General features: G+C 31.5%; 1 protein-coding gene across 2 annotated transcripts in view; it reads right to left on the bottom strand.

The window, feature by feature from the left end:
• Positions 1 to 22331, bottom strand: part of LOC149895768 (uncharacterized) — a 65311-nt gene that overhangs the window by 42430 nt on the left and 550 nt on the right. The window lies entirely within an intron of this gene.

Raw genomic sequence — 22331 nt, forward strand, 5'->3', positions numbered from 1 at the left:
ATTTTTGTGAAATAATTTGCGTAAGATTTATTTAAGTTATTGTAATGTACATTTCTTATTTAAATTTTCTTTTTTGAGTTTGAAAATCTATTTCTCGCAATTATAATTCAGAATGTGATAAACGCGTAGTCACATAGTTAATTGAAATTGTATCCTTTTGTTAATTCAAAAAGCCATAAATATTTTTTATTGATTCAAAATCAAAGTTTATAGTTTTATGATCGTGAAAAAACCTACATGCCATTAATAAACCGCCATTAATAAAATATTCAGATTTAATCAAATAAACAAACAGCTATCCTTATTCATTAACATATTAATATATGTATAAATTTAATTATATTTAGGGCCGATTTTTCAATGCTTGGATAAAACTTATCCGTCCAATAAAGTGTTACACGATAATATTAAAATGTCAAGTAAACTGTCAAATACGGGCAATTAGAATACGTTTTTAAAATGGTAGTATTATACATTATTCGACGAATAAGTTTTATCCAAGCATTGAAAAATCGGCCCTTAGTGAATAAATGGTAATATTCGCGACCGGTTAATTAAATAAACAAATTAAACATACTGCTTTTATCTAAATTCTACTATCAAATATAATTAATGATTATAGCTTTTGGAACAAGTTATTATATGTATACATACTATATTATTCTACTTTGTTAACTTTACTACCGATACTCGATAAAGGACTATCTAATAGTGAAATAATTTTTCGAATCGGACATGTTCATAAGATTAGCGCGTTCAAACAAACAAACTCTTCAGCTACATCCATCTTCGACAGCCGGTAACAGCCTCACAAAGGTAACTTTGTGAGTGCTCATGGGCGGTGGTGTCACCTCATTAGGTGATCCACCTGCTCAGTTACCTGCTCTCATATTTAAAAAAAAGCTATACAGGGTGTCCCACTATTGGTATAGGTACTAAGCGCGAAGGGACTTGTAGTTTTGCATACACTGTTCCCGTAAAAAATACTTAAACAACAAAATTAAGTCAAAAAATTTTTGCTAAATTTTTCCTGAAAATCCATGTTTTCTTCTCTAGCTTCGAGCAGCCGGCATATACCGCTTCTCTACTGTGAGCATTTTGTCAATGAAAACATAATCTTAAACGATAGCTCACGTGCTGGTGGCATAGTTGGGCGGTTGCTTGTTATGGGTGTAAACATAGAGTTTTTAGAATTAATCTATTTGAAAAAAAAATGCGTCTGGAATTTTATAAGTATTTTTTACGTACTCAGCGTATGCAAAACTATAACCTCCTTTGCGCTTAGTATACCAACAGTGGGACACCCTGTATATCTTAAACCTGGTTACGCTAATAAGTTAATTCTAACATGTCCTTTTGTTAAAAACTCGGTTTTTAAATTTAAGAAAAAACAAATCACCAAATCAATAGTTCAAGGTTTCACTGCAATTCTTTTATTTTTTACTTCGATTTTCAACTCTATTCCAATTGAATAAAGACCACCTAAATGTTTGTTTTGTGATGATTTTTCTATAGTTTTGACATTTGCTTTGCGAATCTAACTCTTAGTGCGTTGTAATAAGGTTGTTTTTGATAAATTGGTTTGGGCGTTTTTCCTTAAATATAGGGAAATTTGATAAGCGTGTATTGCATAGGTTATGAGAATTAAAAAAAAACATGACTGGTCAAAGTTATATTACATCATATCTTAAAATAAAGTTTTTTTCGTGTTTTATATTTATTTGACTATGAACTTTTTTATGAGTTAAAATTATTTTGTTGGTTTTTGAAGTTTCGAACATATACTATTAATTAATGGTTTTTCTTTCTTGTTAAATGAAAAATAACCAATTTATATGCGTAAGTAGGTATTACTTGCGGTTCGTAGATAAGGAGATTTTTGAAGTGAAACTTCTTTATCGGGGTTGGAAAAAAATTTAGTGTAACTATAACATTTTTTCGTTAAGCGTGACATTTTTCCGTTACGCGCCATCTTTTTCTTATCCCTACCACGCGTGATTCGACGACGTATTTCTGTAAAATTGCATATAGTAAATTATTTTTTTAAAAATAAGTTAAAGATGGCGCGTAACGTAAAAATGTCACGCGTAACGAAAAAATGTTACACTAAATTTTTTTCCAACCCCGATAAAGAAGTTTCACTTCAATAACTTTAAACTGTAAATCTTTGCCTTTAAATCAATTAATATCCAAATCCTTACAGGAACTAAACGCCAACACAATGACGAAACTATACCTAAATGACCTAACCAAAGACAATTTCGCCTTCAAACCTACGCATATCTATATATAGTCCTTGCTTCTGTCTGACTCAGACTATTTATCTTCGAATAAGGTTCATCAATTTAATATGGAACGAATTATCGCCCACTATCATATTAATGTGAATTAAAATTATAGCAAACAGAACCATGACCATATTTGTCTAAGAAAAACATATAAAAACATAAAAACATTTTTTCAAAATTAATTCAAACTTTAACTCAATTATTAATTAATAATTATACTGTCGCATTATACAGTGGTTAATACAGGATGGTTAGAACTAAGAACCGAAAGGTTCTAGCTTCGATTCCCGGTTGAGATTAACAAAATCTTTGAATATTAAACAAATAAATAAATAAGAACACGTACCTAGTTTATTTCTACAAAAAATTAATATCAAATCTTTTTATATAGTTACTTATTCACATAAGGTTTCTATATAAAAAGTTAAAAATCAAACTCAGGACCTCTTATCAAAAATATTACAAGATTAACATCAAGAGCAGATGAAATTAAAAAAAAAAAAAAACAACAAATTAAAAACCTACAGCGTAATAAATTAAAATACAGAAAAACCAGATTTTAGAAAAAAGTTAAAACTTTCCTCTTTATTCTTTTTCAAACCCAAATGTCGTTGACTCTAAACTAAAATTCATAAAACTATGGGCCAATCCTATCCTACTAATATTATAAATGCGAAAGTTTGTGAGGATGTGTACGTGTGTGTTTGTTCCTCTTTCACGCAAATACTACTGAACCGATTACAATGAAATTTAGCACACATATAGAGGGTAACTTGGATTAACATATAGGATAGATTTTATCAAGGAAATCCGACGGGAACGGGAACTATGCGGGTTTTTCTTTGAAAACGCGGGTGAAGCCGCGGCCGGAAAGCTACGTAAGTACATAATATAAACTCGAAAAATGTAACCTCATCTAGATCGGATAAAAATTAATACTTCACAGATAATATAATACTATCACTACATAGTATAAAACAAAGTCGCTTTTTCTGTCCCTATGTCCCTATGTATGTTTAAATCTTTAAAACTACGCAACGGATTTTGATGCGGTTTTTTGTTATAGATAGAGTGATTCAAGAGGAAGGTTTTAGTATAAAATTTATTATGTTTTAGACAAAGCGGGCGAAGCCGCGGGCGGAAAGCTAGTTAATAATAAATTTAAAAATATCTTTATTTCAAATTCTAAAAGGGGAAGTAACATACATATATTACATCTACAATTTTTAGTTTCCGAATAATAATAAAAAATATAAATAAACGAAACAGAAACGCAACCTTCAGTCTGTATGTTTGTTTGTGTCATTACCTATGACCTCAGCAAGTGTTAAATCAAATATGAATAAATTTTTTCAACATGACTAATACACGTAGGCCATTCCGATTATATCTATGTATTATAGTATTTAGATATCATAATATATTATACTAGCTTTCCGCCCGAGCTTTCAAAGAAAAACCCGCATAATTACCGTATTCTTGGAATTTCCGTGATAAAACCTATCCTATGTGTTAATCCAAGTTACCCTCTATATGTGTGCTAAATTCTATTGTTATCGGTTCAGTAGTATTTGCGTGAAAGAGTAACAAACATATATGTATAAATTTTCGCATTTATAATTATTGTAAAAGGATAGGATAGGATAGGATTTGGCTAATATAAACATCATGCAATTACGCAAATTTTATTATCCAAATCAGACTTATAGTAAATCTTTGGTAACGATTCTTAGTAAGGATTACCCACAGAAAAGGACATCATACCACATTTGAACGGCCTACTTTCAAATGTTCATGAATCTTCTTAAAAATGTACTTTAAAAGTAAGTTAATGTATATGTCAGAGGTTACTTATGCATCTACAAAGTAAAATGTTTTAAGTTGCAGAAACAACTTCAATTGGATCTAATGTACTTCACTAAAATTAAAAGTTTTTGTTTGTACCACATAAGCTCTAGAACTACAGGACTGATTTTGATAATTACGTTACTTCTATAAAGTTACATAATAAAAACAAAGGCTTTTCTTATTTATTAATATCGCCAACCGGAACGACCGACGAATATAACATGACATTTATGAGAAAATGAAACAAAAAAAATAATTGTTTCCTCTGTTTTATACAAAAAAAAATGTTTACCTTTTTTGTCTAAGAAAAGTATATGGAGCCTCAATTTTCAACTTATTGTTTTTAAGTTAAAAAAAACAATAATTTCTTCAGATCCTACGTTGCCATGGTAACCATGTAACACACCGTTTCCATAGCAACAATTCGACACAATATAGAAAATATTTCCAACAATCGAATCAATTTGTGACTCCCACTTGATTCTTGACATCTTATGTCATCTGCTTTCAACGACCTTGCGCCTACGCAGTGGCCTTTACACTTAGATCATGTTATGTAGCTTTAAAAAGTATAGAACACACTTTTGTTTTCAATTTACGCACTTTCTATTGGACAATATCGTAATCAGTAAGAGAAATATGTCATGATGTTTTATGTTATGTATTTTTGGCGCGAAAACGGCTTGAATTTTAGGTTGAGAGGTACCTAGTATTTTTTTTATAACAATGACTCATCAAAATTTATAAAAAGAATAAAGTACCGAAGGTTTTTTTTTTTTTTTTGTTAAATGTAAGATTTGTCTTAATTGGGAGGACACATTATAATTTGAAAAAGGTAGAGTTTTTTTGCAACATTTTTTTTTGTTTTTTTTCGAACTGTTCGTTTTATCGATAAATTGTTACTTGTACAATAATTATATTATGTAACGATGCGTAGTCATGAATTTTTGAATAACACAAAAATCGTATACATATTTATATTGTATTTAGTATCTTTTAAATAAGTTTTTGCTATTGCCATTTCTTACATAAATAGAATTACTTGTATAGGAATAGGTATATAACAATTTAATGTTACGAAGATTTTTTATTCAATTACTTGAATGAAGTGCTTTTTATTAAATTTTCTTTTATATATTTGTTTTAAAAATGAAAACAATGGTTTTTTTATATATCTACGAGTATATTCCCGTTTTTTATATTATTTAATTCCAGTTACTACATTTTAAAACACAGTTAAAAAGCAGTAAAAGCACGAATTTAGTTAAAATATTTAACTGGCAGTGTAAAATTTAAATATTTAGCCATCTTTAACTGGTTTTACATTGAACAACCGGTTCTTCACAAGATCTCCTTTCGCAAGGCTGTAGAGATGAATTTATATACTAGCCGTGCCGCGCGGTTTCACCCGTTAAAACAAGTATTTATTTCTATAGCTCATGTATTATTCTGATGTATAACCATATTACTGTAAAGTTTCATACAAATCCGTACAATAGGTTTTTCGTGAAAGAATAACAAACATACAGACATACATTCTTCAAACTTTCGTGTAAATTATAACTTATTTCATCTTCCGTTTATAATATTAGTAGAAATTGCTGACTGATGCAACTTCTACGTTACATTTTTTCCTATTTTTATAAAATTTTTAATTTCAGTTCCGCTCCTATTGATCTTAGCGTAATGGTATATATATATATATATATATATATATATATATATATATATATATATATTTATCCCTCAAACAAACAGCCGTCCTCTGAAGACAAAAATGCATTTAAACTGGCGTCCACCTGCTTTTGGCGTCCGAATACTGGACGCCACTTTGATAGCCAGTGGCATTCACGTCCTATTGGTCCTGACAAACCGTAGGACAAATATCGATAGATGCCAAAATATCGCTTAAATGGCTGCAATAATATATTAAAAAGTTCGAGAAAAAATCTTAGCGCAGATGAGGCGCTGCTGTCGCGCGTATATTTACAGTCGTATAACTCGGAGATTTCCTGACTCCGACTCCGCGTATTTGGCGTCCACAACTGCGACGTTGCCAGCTCGTTCGCACCGATAGATCACAATCATAATATTATTTACCACTGACTGCAATTATAACAATATATTCGCCGTAGGAGGTGTACGCGTTGCGTATCATTAGGAGCCCGAGTTTATTTAAAAACTTTAAAAAGTCGGTGAAAATACAAAAAAAATTACGTGCAGTTATTGAATTTTTTTTAAAGAATACTTGAGGCGTGATCTACAATCGATATAGAAGCCAAAAATATAGTTTTTAGAATTTTTTTCTGTTTGTCTGTATGTACGTCCGGCATAAACTCAAAAACTACTGCATGGATTTACTTGAAATTTTGCATGAATATTACTAAGAGGTCAGGTCAGGCTATAGGCTACATATTATCAAGCTATCACCTACGGGGCAGAAGAGTTCGTTTGTTTGGTTGAACGCGCTAATCTCCGGAACTACTAGTACGATTTGATTGATTTGATTCTTTCAGTGTTGGATAGATCATTTATTGAGGTAGTCTATAAGCTATATAATATCACGCTAATAGGAGTGGAGCAGTAATGAAAAATGTTACCAAATTGGAGGAAATTTAAGCGATGGTAGCGGAACAGTAATGTTTATCGTGGGTGAAATTCTTTATAAGCCATAAGATTTAAAGCGAAAAGACCACGAACGTAACTTTCAGTTAAAATAGCAACATAATAATATGTTTATATTGAACGGACGCACAATAGCTTTATACGGACGGCCAATAGCTATATACGGACGCTCAATAGCTATATATACGGACGTCCAATTGCTATATACGAATGTTCAATTCAAATCTAGTGGGATATTCTCAAAATCTCTCTTCTTCTCTCTAAAAATATTTCTTCCTACTAAATGCCAATAATTCCCATTGATCCCGGGGAAATCTGTGGGGACAAATGGGAATAATCCAATATGGTGCAAGTGATGCAACACGATTGGTAATAGTATTTCCATCATACAGTAGCTTGTAGCCAAACAGTACTGCCTCAAATAGTAAATTATTCCTCAATCGTAGTTCGAGGCATGCCGAGGGGTTTCATCCTTTCATTGTGGATATCCCTAACATTCGAACTCGTCGCTTCGAGACTTCTTTCATAATTAAAACAGCCAAACAATGGAATTATTCACTCCCTACAACTATTTTTCCTGAGCAATACAACCTGGACCTCTTCAAAGCTAGGGTGAATAGGCTCCTCCTAGGCAGACGTGCACCCAAGTAGACCACATTGCCGCTTTCCATCAGGTCTGATTGTGGTCAAACGTTTGCCTATCGATTATAAAAAGAAAAAAAATAGTGCCGTATTTTTACAATTAAAGTAGCCAGGTTATTGAACGTCCGTATATAGCTATTAGGCGTCCGTATATAGATATTGGACGTCCGTATATAGATATTGGACGTCCGTATATAATATTTGACGTCCATATATTATAATATTGGTTCAGGCCATGGTAGGATACAATCCCGATTTTATCATACCTATATTTATATTGACCCACTTTTTTTTTTTTTTTTTTTGTGTGGTGTCTCTCAATGTTAGCCAGAAGGGCTTCTACATTTTAACGCGGACGCGGGGGTGAACTGAAGGTTCACCCTGGTAGCGACATGCACAAGGGCGTCCCCCCTTGACGGGGACCACGAACCTCGGCTTGGGCTGTCGCTTGAGTGGAGGAGGCCAGAAGGGCCCTAATCGGACGGGATATTGACCCACAAATGAAGTTATTGCCTACCTAATTGTCTTAAATTTATAAAAAATAGACTAGATAAACATTTACATAATTATATGCTTGTTATTTTAGCAACTACCTGTGATTTTTCATGTAAAAATTACAGACAGGAGCTTAATTTTCTTTATCGTATTATAAACTCTTTGGGTACTAAACTTTATCAAAATCCATTGTTACTAATACGTGTAGATAGATAATAATTAATAATAAAAGATAAAAAAAAATAATGTGCATCCGTATATGTATAGATCTTACGAAATTGGTATATAAATGAAAAGACAAGCGTTAATAAAAGAAAGAGATAGTAAACCGAAATCTGGCAACATCGCACTCACAAATGCCGTTCATGCTATGAGGATGCTAGATAGTCGATGCATTAGGTAAATCACGATCAATATATCCAGGACGCCTATAATTTATGACCATGGTTCGGGGCTCAAAAATGTTGCGGCACGAACGCAAGAAGAATATCGCGAAAAATTAAATTATCCGAAAATGACGTACCCCACGGAGCTGGCTATCGAAAAACTAAGCAATATTCATTAAAACATGTTAAAAAAAGCAAGGGGAACTGGGGGACGTCGTAATGATGCACAACGTGCATGACGCCAAAAAGATTGTATGATGTAAATATATATATATATATATATATATATATATATATATTATAGTCAATAGCCTTCCTCGATAAGATGGACTATCACTAACAGTGAATTTTTTTTCTAATCGGACCCGTGATTCCGGAGATTAGCGCGTTCAAAAAAACAATCGAACAATTCAGCTTTATAATATAAGTGTAGATTTCATTAATTTATTTTTGTATCTATTATAGAGAACTTTATCCATACTAATATTATAAATGCGAAAGTAACTCTGTCTGTCTGTCTGTTACTCAATCACGCCTTAACTACTGAACCAATTTGCATGAAATTTGGTATAGAGATATTTTGATACCCGAGAAAGGACATAGGATAGGTTTTATCCCGGAAATCCTACGGGAACGGGTTTTTCTTTGAAAACGCGGGCGAAGCCGCGGGCGGAAAACTAGTTATAATATAAGTTTAGATTTTATTAATTTATTTTTGTATCTATTATAGAGAACTTTAAGCTTAATTTATATAAAAAAAAAACAATCCTATTGATTGGTCATCATAATTTGTAGAATTGACGTAGTTATGTGATAATATAAACTTGTTTTTAAACATAAATAACTTATTTAAATAATACGTTTATTATATCGATAGTTATGTTTCGTTAACGATGATGTCTAGCGAAAAACATGATTCTAAATTTTATATTATTCTTTTTATAATCGAAAAATATCCCGTATCATTTTTTTAGGGTTCCGTAGCCAAAATGGCAAAAACGGAACCCTTATAGTTTCGTCATGTCCGTCTGTCCGTCTGTCCGTCTGTCCGTCTGTCACAGCCGATTTACTCGGAAACTATAAGTACTACAGTGATGAAATTTGATGGGAATATGTGTTGTATGAACCGCTACAAAAATATGACACTAAATAGTAAAAAAAAGAATTGGGGGTGGGGCCCCCCATACATGTAACTGAGGGATGAAATTTTTTTTTTCGATGTACATACCCGTGTGGGGTATCAATGGAAAGGTCTTTTAAAATGATATAAAGTTTTCTAAAAAACATTTTTCTTAAAGTGAACGGTTTTTGAGATATCAGCTCTCAAAGTCGTAAAAAGTATGTCCCCCCCCCTCTATTTTTATAACTACGGGGTATAAAATTCTAAAAAAAATAGAGGTGATGCATGCTAATTAACTCTTTCAACGATTTTTGGTTTGATCAAAGTATCTCTTATAGTTTTTGAGATAGGTTGATTTAACTGTAATTTATTATATTTGCTGCTACGGAACCCTTTGTGCGCGAGCCCGACTCGCACTTGGCCGGTTTTTTTAATTACGAATAACTAGCTGTGCCTTGTGGTTTTACCCGCATTGCTTCGCTTCTACTTGTCTCAGCGTGATGGTTTAATATTATAGCCTTGCTCATTAATATAGAGATATATTTATATATCAAATTAGTAAGATATATTCACAGAAAAATATTCTACACTTCTTCCTAGCTTAACAGTTTTTGAGTGATAGACTGTCAGACTTACATACAAAAATTATTATGAGGATTTAATAATTTTAAAATTGTCAAGTAAAAATACCAATTTAAATTTTAAATACACAGACGATGTACCATTATTATTTTATAGTGCATAAAATTGAAGTTTATTTAAATATTCACATAAAATCGGCGTGTTAGCCTTGACAAAGACAATATAAAAATATTTAAATAAATATTACAATATTAATGCGATAAAAATTTAAAATCGGCCATTGTCTAGCTGAGAAAGGTCAGCTTTTAAAAGCTGATGTGAATCTTTGTTACATTTAGTTTAAGGTCTCTTAAAACCTGTACTCTATAAACTTTTAAATGGGCAATTCTTGTATTATATCTATACCTAATCTATACTAATATTATAAAGCTGAAGAGTTTGTTTGTTTGAACGCACTAATCTCAGGAACTACTGGTCCGATTTGAAAAATTATTTCGGTGTTTGATAGCTCATTTATCGAAGAAGACTAGAGGCTATATATCATCACTCTAATACCAACAGGAGCGGAGCATTGCAGGTAAAACAGCGGGGCGCAGCTAGTACAACGTATAAGCTGAAAAGTTTTTTTAGCAGGCTAATTTCAGAAACTATACTCTACCGATTTCAAAAATTATTTTACCGTTGGATATATACATGACATGTACGTGATTTTATAATCTGCATTTCAGAAACGGCTCTACCAATTTTCATGAAATTTAGAAACTTTCGTGGACGATAATTCAATCTAGCTAGGAAAACGTTTGCCGAGTCAGTTTGAAATATATAAGAATAAATTAAGCTTAGTCTTCAATCAACAAGTTTTTTAAGAGACAATCTGTCTGGCTTTTTATAAAATATGTTAATATACAAATATATTTAAATAATATTATTATATTCATGCATGATACGTGCATAAATCTTGTCACTACAAAAAAATATTCTACATATTTTTTTTAATGTGTCGATAATGTGAATATTTCATTCACATAAAAAGCATAATTTTTTTATAAATAATGAAATAAATAAACTAAATAAGAATTTATTATCAGACCACTTGGTAAAAAAGTCAGTTTATGAAATGTGTATTACCTATACCATCGAATATCAAATATTCTGACATACCTATGTATTTGCTATATTATGTATTACTAGCGGTCCGCCCCGGCTTCGTCCGTGGTACATATTTCGCAATAAAAAGTAGCCTATGTCCTTTCTCGGGTATCAAAATATCTCCATACCAAATTTCATGTAAATTGGTTCAGTAGTTTAGGCATGATTGAGTAACAGACAGACAGACAGAGTTACTTTCGCATTTATAGTATTAGTATGGATTAACCAGCTGTGCCCCACGGTTTTACCCGCATTGCTCCGCTCCTGCTGGCCTTAGCATGATATGATATTGTAGCCTTCCTCGATAAATGGTTAAATAATTTTTCAAATCGGACCTTGAATGAATGAATTAATGAATGAATGAATGAATGAATGAATGAATGAATGAATGAATGAAAATACTTTATTTGCACCAAAAACAAGGAACCTTGTTCCTGAATATAGTGCATTTAAACAAACCAACGAACACTTCAGCTATATACAGGGTGTAATCGTTAAGTGTGCTCAGGCGATTGTTCCGTAACTATTGCAGATATCAAAAAACTTTAAACTGATATCGAAAGCCCTTTACCTAATGAGTAAAATGGCCATAATAAATTAAAAAAAAAAGAATAAATATCCAAAAATGTTACATTAAACGCTCCCATACATTTTATTTCCCATACATTTTGTATTCATAGCATATTTTCGCCCGTCCGATTAGGGCCCTTCTGGCCTCCTCCACTCAAGCGACAGCTCAAGCCGAGGTTCGTGGTCCCCGTCAAGGGGGGACGCCCTTGTGCATGTCGCTACCAGGGTGAACCTTCAGTTCACCCCCGCGTCTGCGTTAAAATGTAGAAGCCCTTCTGGCTAACATTGAGAGACACCACACAAAAAAAAAAAAAAAAGCATATTTTCGAAGTGATGTCCTCATTGTGCAATACAATGAGGAGCTCTATTTACAGATTCTTAATGAACTTCCCTTCAAATTTGCAAATTAAAGCAGAAAACCAAAAAAAGAAAGAAAAAGCTAAAATCTTTCATATTAAATGTACATGGGATATTCGTATCTCATACTAAATGTATGGGAGGGTTTCAAGTTAATTTTTTAGATATTTCTCGTTTTATTTTTAAAAATTTATTATGGCCATTTTACTCATTAGGTTAAGTACTTTCGATATCAGTTTAAAGTTTTTTGATATCAATAATAGTTACGGAATAATCGCCTGTGCACACTTAACGATTACACCCTGTATATTACCATTTAACAACTTTACATATAAAATACCAATTTCTGAAAGTTCAAATACTGAAATGAAATATGCGAATATATTATGATATATATCTCGTAATATTTTAGCATCAAACATATAAGACATTTTGAAAACGACATCGAATCACGAAGCGACCTGAGGTCAAATAGTTTCAAAATAAACCAATTTCAGTGGGTCACGACGATGTTTTAGATAATAAATTATATTTTGTGTAACACTTGTAATATAGATTAATTATATCTACGTTATATATTATAACTAGCTGTGCCGTGCGGTTTTACCCGCATTGCCCCGCTCCTGTTGGTCTTAGCGTGATAATATATAGCCTTCCTCGATAAATGGGCTATCTAACACCGAAATAATTTTTCAAATCGGACCAGTAGTTCCTGAGATTGGCGCGTTCAAACAAACTCTTCAGCTTTATAATATTATTAGTATAGATATCTAAAGCAATATCATTGAAAAACGTCTTATCTTCAGAATCGAACAAAGTTTGTAGAAATACATCGACAGAGTAAAAAGCGTGGTTATTTTTTCGAATGTATGTATGTATTTTTAGCACACTTTACACCATAAACTGCTAACATTTGTATATAAGAAAAATCTATCGAAATTATTTAGCTTTCTAAAACAGTTTAATAGCTTGAAAACTATGAATATATGCACTAATCTACGTAACGATAAATAACAATATTATTACAGAAAATCGAGTTTAAAAACCAAAGTAACTCTGTCCGTCTGTCTCTACTTTACGCCTCAATTACTGAACCGATTTGGATAGCATTTGTTACAGATGTAACTAGAGACCTGATAAAGAACATAGGATATGTTTTATCCCGAAAATGCCACGGGAACGGGAATTATGCGGAATTTTCTTTGACGGACAATACCACGGAAAGAAACTTTTTAAAGGAATTTCAATTTCGTAACAAGGACTACACACACTTATGCAATTGTCAAAAGCCTTCAGTTGTTTGTTGTTTCACTTACAACCGGATATATTCCGGTTTCTTTAAAAAACATGTATGTAGGTAAATATACTGTTCAATAATACTTGTAAAGATGTACAGTTGTTACATGATAAAAAAAAGGAGGGGTTGCACTGGGGGAGTGCCGGCAGAAGTGAAAACTGGATTATTAACGTTCAGCATGTTTGATATTTTGGAATGGTATCCGTCTTACGCATGGAATATAAGGGCTAAAAAAAAAACATCCGTCTTACGCTTTTTTGATCAGACCACGTGTCCTGACACGAGTTTAAGATTTTATACCCAACGCCGCTAAAGAAGTTTTCACTTCAAAAATATTGTTAAGAGAGCCCATTCTTTTAAGTGTCAGCATTTTAGGGGTTTTAGGCGGTCAGCGAAGATTCAGCTATTCGGGCCTGAGGTGGGTCCGCGTTTAGTATGGAATCAACGTGCTCGAAACTAAAAATCGTAAGCGCCATTCACATTTTTATCAAAAAGTGAATGAAAATGAAAATATTTAGTATTTTCTAAATCTAAAACAGTCACGAAATCGAGAAGGTAAATACCTATGTATTTGTGATTTAATACGAATTATTATCGTAAAATACGGTTGTAATGAGCATTTATATGATATTTTAGAGATAACTTCAGGATTTTTTTTTCGAGCAAAAATTTTCCGATCGTTTTTTGGAAACAGTCATCCCATCACACATACGTTCTGTAATACATATTAGAAATTTCAGTGCGAAAAAACTTCAATATTTTCAATTATGTATTTCATAGTAAGGTAAAAACATAGTCTGCTACTTGTCCATAAAGAACATCGATCAGTCAAAACATTGTGTAAAACCGGCTACTCACCTACCTGTAGCAGGGGCAAAATTGTAATTGCACCTTTAATTGGTGTAAAGGCAAGCAGGGGCAATTTAGAGACAAACTAAAATTGCTCCGACCGCCGCGGCCGTGCAACCGACATTGTTCCAATATTGCCCCTGCGGCAGGTATGTGAGTAGCTAGCTTAATGCATATGTGCCTTTATAACCCACAAAATATCAACATGTTATTATTTATAGGTACGCAAAATATTTATAAACTCATCTTCTTTGTTACACATCCCCACATTAACTTAAACGATTACTAATCGATTTAAACATCAAAATGAATAATCGAATTGCGTAAAATGAATTCATTTATCGATATATTAACATTTTATTTGAAATGTGTATCAAGGTGAGCAAGATGTAATCTTTAATAATATTTATAATATGCAATACACTCTCCTATTATTATTTTTAATTGGTCATAAATAATATATTAAAATGAAGGACTCGTTTTGATTGGATTTAGACATTAGTTGCACATGTAATATTAATTGAAGGTTGATAACAGCTTAATGCATGTGTTATTGCATTATATTATACTGTATATATAAAACATGATTAGAATATTTGTCTGTTTGTCCATTAATTAATATCTCAAACTAGCTGTGCCCCGCGGTTTTACCCGCAGTTTTACCCGCAGTACTCCGCTCCTGTTGGTCTTAGCGAGATGATATATAGCCTATAGCCTTCCTCAATAAATGGGCTATCTAACACCGAAAGAATTATTCAAAACGGACCAGTAGTGCCTGAGATTAGCGCGTTCAAACAAACAAACTCTTCAGCTTTATAACATTTTAAGTATAGATTGATTTTTACTTATCTTTGAAGCCTATTTAAAGTTCTTTCTTAAAAAATGTTCAATATCGTTATTTGTACAGTTTCGATATACTAAATAGGAACAAACATACATAAAAAATATTTATGAAATTACTGATTATAATTTAATAGCGGCTTAAAAAGTAATGTAATAGATATTTGATGTCTAATAACAAATAATTTATTAATTTGATTATCAAAATATTGATCCATCGTTAAGTATTTTTTAATCTGTAATTATTTCAAAATATCTTATAGTATTTCGTTATAACCAAGGTTCTATGATATGTTAAAAAGTGTTGCCATAACTCTTAATTAGGAATACATTTGATACATCAATCAAAACATAATCAGTATTAGTAAAAATTTGAGCGATATTATAACTTAAAATAATCGATTAATACTTTAATTTCTAATTTAAATTATATAAATTAAAATACAGAGAGATAGACTCGCTTGCTTTAGAATTTCCTCAACTATAAATTATATGTAGACTGTATCTATCGTTACTCGTTAGTCTCATTTGTTCAAATTCTTTATTAATTAACATTTTCTATGGAAATTAGACTATTCTTTTTCATATTTATTTCCTAGAAAACATGCCAAAAAATCAAACTGAATTTTTCATACGAATTACCATAGGTACATTAAAAAGTTTTTCTAATTAGGTCCCTGATAGCTTATTTGACGCTTGATGTTTGTCATTTTAACTGACAGGAGCCGTATTATGACCTCTTATTCCCAGTCAGTTTACGCCGTGAATTGAACTGACTGGCAAATTCATATTATACATTATACAATAATTAACCATGGCTAGCATAGAGCTCTATCTATATCTATCCTTTAGTTTCTGTGATCTGTGATGGCTAGTTATTGCGTTATATGAATTTGCCAGTCAGTTCAGTTCACGGCGTTATCTGTCTGGAAATAAGAGGTCATAATACGGCCCCTGGTTAGCTATACATAACATAATCAGATATTGTGAAAACAGCCGATAGTATTGTTATTCGCAAAAGATTTGGACAAAGCCAGAGTCCGACATAGCATAATAAAGATGTTATTATTTGCATATATTATTATCAATACTACTGTACATCTTTATAAGTATTATTGAACAGTATATTTACATATCTATACTTATATAATAAAGCTGAAGAGTTTGTTTGTTTGAACGCGCTAATCTCAAGAACTACTGGTCCACTTTGAAAAATTCTTTCGGTGTTGGCTTTTCATAGCCCATTTAGCGAGGAAGGCTAAGACCAACACAAGCGGAGCCATGCAACACAGCGGGTGATACCACGGAGCACAGCTAGTAACAATAAATATTGAATTATTTGCATATATTATTATCGATACAGTGTCAAAGATTAGTCATAAATTTTCTTGACTATCTTATAGAGAAGATAAACATTATTAAAACTAGTGACACACCTAGACTTTTAAAAAATCCTGTTTTGCTCATAGCCATAATATTTTATATACATGTTAGTTTTATAAATTCTGTTATAAATATATAGAAAAAACCTTTTAATATATGGCAATGTTACTTTATTAAGTATATTTCCACTGAAAATTATAGTCCGGGATACATCGCCCATTTTTGCAAGTGATTACTATCAAGCTAATTTTTCGTGAGTAGCTTTATTTTGATGAGATGCCCAATAATTTCATGTATAAAACTCTCGATTGTGGTAGCTTACAGAGGTAACAAGGATAAAAATTTTTGATTTGACGGTTCTCAAATATTTATTACGCAATTTGTAGGACAATATGTCTGTTGAATTATATAAGTATTAAATAAGTGAAAATAAAAAAATCAGCTGGTTAGTAATCATTTATGATGACTTCGTTATCGATACACATTGGAAAGGGGGACTCTTTGATCAAACCATAGATTTTGTAGGACAAATATTTTTTCGAATAATTTAGATAATTATCTTGAGATTGAACAAAAAAAAACATTCAATTAGTAATTAATATTTGAGAACCATCAAATCAAAATATTTTATCCTTGTTTCCTCTGGTAGCTACCACAATCGAGAGTTTTATACATGAAATTATTGGGCATCTCATCAAAATAAAGCTACTCACGAAAAATTAGCTTGATAGTAATCACTTGCAAAAATGGGCGATGTATCCCGGACTATTATGCTAATGTATTTAATATATTCGTTGATAGCTCAAAATATATAACTTTAGATTATAATCTAGCTATTTATTTTGCAAATTTCAATTAAATCGGTTTATTGATTTATGGGTAATAAACTTTTTCTTTGTTATATAATTAAACCTACTATATCCTATCCTACTAATCACAATATCACAATATTATAAATGCAAAAGTTTGTGAGAATGGATGTATGTGTATGTAGGTATGTTTGTTACTCTTTCACGCAAATACTACTGAACCGATTATAATGAAATTTAGCAAACATATAGAGAGTAACTTGGATTAACACATAGGATAGGTTCTATCCCAGAAATTCTACGGGAACGGGAACTGTGCTGGTTTTTCTTTGAAAACGCGGGCAGAAGGGGCGTTATTTTCGTTACAGAATTTCTGGATTCGGTCTCCACGCTCAAGGCCTGCGATAGAAGCCTTGCAATAAATATTTAAAAAATATATATAAGTAAAAACAGTGCGACACGAGACATCTATATATTAGAACAACATATTAATTGACACATTAATGTATATCTATTTCTAAACAAATATGTTTTGTAAACAATGTTTTATGTGTCGTTAAATTTCTAGAACTGATTCTATTCAATTAAGGAAATTAGATTTTCTTGCATCTTATTTTATTACTTTATATTGCAAACTAATCTTCAACCCGCGGCTTTGCCCAATTTCAATTAAAATTCAAAAATTCAGTTGCGTAGATTTAAACATCTAAGAATACATACAGTCAACGGGAAGAGACTTTGTTTTATACTATGTAGTGATGATGATGATCATCAGTTGTCATGGGAAATAAAAAAAATACAATTACTCATTAAAAAACACTTATTATTAATATTGATAACTAGCGGTCCGCCCCGGCTTCGCCCGTGGTACATATTTATGTTTTCTCTACATAAGAACTATCCTGGTACTTCAAGGAATGTAATAAAAAAAGAATTATCGAAATCGGTCCACCCGTTCTCGAGTTATGCGCTTACCAACACATTTTGCGATTCATTTTTATATTAAACTAGCGGTCCGCCCCGGCTTCGCCCGTGGTACATATTTACGTTTTCATTACATAAAAACCATCCTCGTACTTCAAGGAATATAATAAAAAAAGAATTATCGAAATCGGTTCAGCCGTTCTCGAGTTATGCGCTTACCAACACATTTTGCGATTCATTTTTATATATAAGAAGAAGAAGATTAGGTGATAAAAATGAAATAACATATAAATAAAAATGAATCCCTATTTCCCTTGGTCACGGCATCATGTGCAAAGAGCTGGATTGATTTCGATAATTCTTCTTATATTGTATTCGTTATAATCAGAAGACGGATCTTATGAAAAAAAATGGAGCCAAAAATGAAATAAGTACCTAAACTTAGCGGCTATGCTTAACGCATTTTTCGTAAAAATGATGAACAAGATAAATACACATTCTTTAAGCAATTTACGGCTGTATTGAATAATTCGGTTACGAAACTGTGACGTCACGACCAGCCGGATGTACAGTATGCAAATTAAGTTGAGAATTCATTGGAAAAACCTCTTTGGTAGCTTGTATTTGGCTTCAACTTTGATTATGCAAAACGTTGTCCTGCGAATATTGATAAATCATAATATTGTAATCGTATTTTTTATAATATATGTATAATATAATATATAATCTATACTAATATTATAAAGCTGAAGAGTTTGGTTTTTTGTTTGTTTGAACGCGCTAATCTCGGGAACTATTGGTGCGATTTGAAAAATTATTTCGGTGTTAGATAGCCCATTTATCGAAGGCTAGAGACTATTTATCTTCACTCTAAGACCAACATACGCGGAGCCACGCGGGTAAAACCGCGGAGCGCAGCTAGTTTTTTTATAATATCACAAAATGTTATTTATTGATGGATCTTTTGACGTTTTTTTGATTTTTTTTTCAAACTCAAACATTAATTTATTCAATTAGACTTCTTCTAGCACTTTTGAATCGTCATAACATATTTTTAACATTTACCACCGATTCGGAAAGCAGTATCTATGGAGAAGAACCGGCAAGAAACTCCATAGTTCAAAATTGTAAATAAATGAATCGTTCTATACAATATTTTTTGTATATATATGTTTAATTAATCACATATTTGTATAGTGACTATCGAAAAACGTTCAAACAATGTAGGTATGACATCATATCAAATATTATGTGAATAAGACATAAACGCGCTTGGAGTACGAGTCCCAAAAAAATGTATTGAAATAATACTTTTTTAATCATATTGTGCGTATAAAATAATATTACAGTCATAAAAATTGGTTACTGATATAATTATAATGATAATAAATGCTAACCTATGAACTATTCTAGAAAAAAAAATTATTTGGCAAGATTCAAAGATACCAAAATCATCGCCTTACTCCATGACGTAGCGGTATTGCCATGACGCGACCTTAAAATTTTACTCTCAACGCGTCTAAAGAAGTTTCACTTCAAAATCGGTAACAATATCGATGTAAAATCTTTAAAACTAAATCTATACTAATATTATAAAGCTGAAGAGTTTGTTTGTTTGTTTGTTTGAACACACAAACAAAAATAATTTCAGTGTTAGATAGCCCATTTATCGAGGAAGGCTATAGGCTATATATATTATCATCACGCTAAGACCAACAGGAGTGGAGCCACGCGGGTAAAACCGCGGGGCACAGCTAGTATATTATAATAATAAGGTTTAATCATATACATTTTAGTTTAAAAATAGTAATATCCTAACCTTGATTTGAAACTCAAACTAACCACAAAGGATTCGAATATATTTTTATAAAGCGGTTTCTATTGTGGTTTTCATAAATAATTATTTTGTCAAAGATATATAAAATTATATTATGTACTCTAGTGTCATGGTTAGCATTCGAGCATATAACCTAAAGTACCTAAATTCGACTAATAAAGGCTAATCATGAATATATAAATATTTCAGGACAATTTTCACACACGGCACGATCTGATGACTGATCCCATACTAAGCTATCGCTTGTGTTATGAAAACCAGATGGCTGATGCATATATAATTTTAAATAAATACTTATATAGATAATTAACACCCAGACACAGAACAAACATCTATGTTCATCACACAATATTTTCCCCGGGTGGAAATCGAACCCACGACCAGTGACTTGGAAGGCAGGGTAACTACCAACCAAGCCAACCGGTCAGTCAGTACATATTTTTCTAACACAAAAGGAAGGCTATTTACCCGCAGTTTTATTAAATATCCATACTTAATATTATTAATTAAAATATGTATGTTTGTATACGTTAAGTTGTTATACTAAAATAGTGTTCCATTTTGATTAATTATTAGTGTATATAAAAATCTGTAGTAAAGGAAATAATATAACTGAATGCTATGTGTCATAGCTGTAACTGCTAAGCCTAAATGCATAATTGGACGACGCGGTTGGCGCAGTGGTAAAGTCGCCCGGTCAGGGCAAATATTTGTGTGATGAACTCAATTATTTGTTCTTGGGTCTGGGTGTTATTATCTATATATGTATTTATTAAATATTATATTTATCGTCGCCTAGTACCCACAACACAAGCCTTAATTGAGCTTACTGTGGGACTAGGTCGATTTGTGTAATAATGTCCTATAATATTTATTTATTTATTTATTTATAATTTTTTGCATAATGATAGCAATCTATAAAATGACGCAAGTTGAGGATGAATATTTCTGACAATGTAAAAAGGTAACTCGGTAATAACTAAATTATTACCTCGATAAACAAATAAATTTCCTTATAAGGAAAACGTAAATAAATCGTCTTCTATATTTTGCTGTATTAGGAAAACTATATCTTTACTTGATTTCTCTCTATACAACCGGTTGTCTGGAAGAAATCGCTATTTAGCGATAAGGCCGCCGTTTGCTACAATGTATATGTAATTCTCAATTTTTAAGTTATTAAGAGCAATAAAGCATGAATAAAATAAATATTATATCTATCTATTATCACAACATAGTATAAAACAAAGACGCTATCTGTCCGTCCCTATGTAGGTATGCATAGATCTTTAAAATTGCGCTACGCATTGTGATGGATTTTTTTTTAATTAAGAGTCGTTCTCGAGGTTGGTTTTACCACAGGTTTTACTATATAATTTCCAATTTGTTAAGTTTTTGCGAGCGAAGCCGCGGGGCGAAAGCTAGGTGATCTATAAAGTGTGTTTGTTTATTTTTATGCGTCCCTTGATAGTATTTACATTTAGTAGATGCATTATACCTCTTTAAACGACCAAATTTCTTTTCATTTTTCTTATCATACAAATTCTTTATCAGTCTTCTGTGACTCAAGATTTTTGTTTTGTTTATCTACGAAACGAACATTTACAAGAAAACCTATATGCTATTCCAGACTTTAATATTATGAATATAAAATCTATTTTTGTCAACATAAAAATGTTGACAAAAATAGATTTTATATACATCTGTTCTGCCGTAATAGAGTAACTAATATCCAAGGAAATTTACGAAAATATTGGTTAAATAATGTACAAAAATTATTACAGAACTTTTTTACCTTACCATTAAAAATGTCTTCATTTGTATTGATTTCCAACTTTTATATATTATGATAAAAAGTATGAAAAATATTTATTCTTCTATGTTCAAATTAAAAACAATTTATTATTCACAAATTTTCAACTATACGAACACCACCATTTTTAAAGAAACATAATATTCTGAGTTACCACATAAAAATTCTAAATTCAACTTTTTTTTTTACTTATAACAAATATTCTTAATTTAAAAATACATTAAATTCAACGTAAATGAATAGATTGTATTGTATGCTATAAATTTATACAATCTAATAATCATACGAGTATAATAAAAGTTTAATTAACTACCTGTCGTAAAATTAATACAATAACAAAAACCGCTGAGCCGATTGCAAATGTTCTGCCTAATTAGTAGGTTACGGTAACGTAGGTCATAAGGTTATAAAGCTTACGATAAACATCGGCAACGAATCTGTGATAATATCTTTAATCTTTTTATTTCAAAACCTTATATTATTATCATATTATTATTATAAAAAAAATAAATTTTAC

This window comes from Colias eurytheme, chromosome 30 (genome assembly GCF_061535395.1).
Source record: "Colias eurytheme isolate Ceu_HAF_F1 chromosome 30, ilColEury1 Martin Lab GWU primary, whole genome shotgun sequence".
Classification (NCBI taxonomy): domain Eukaryota; kingdom Metazoa; phylum Arthropoda; class Insecta; order Lepidoptera; family Pieridae; genus Colias; species Colias eurytheme.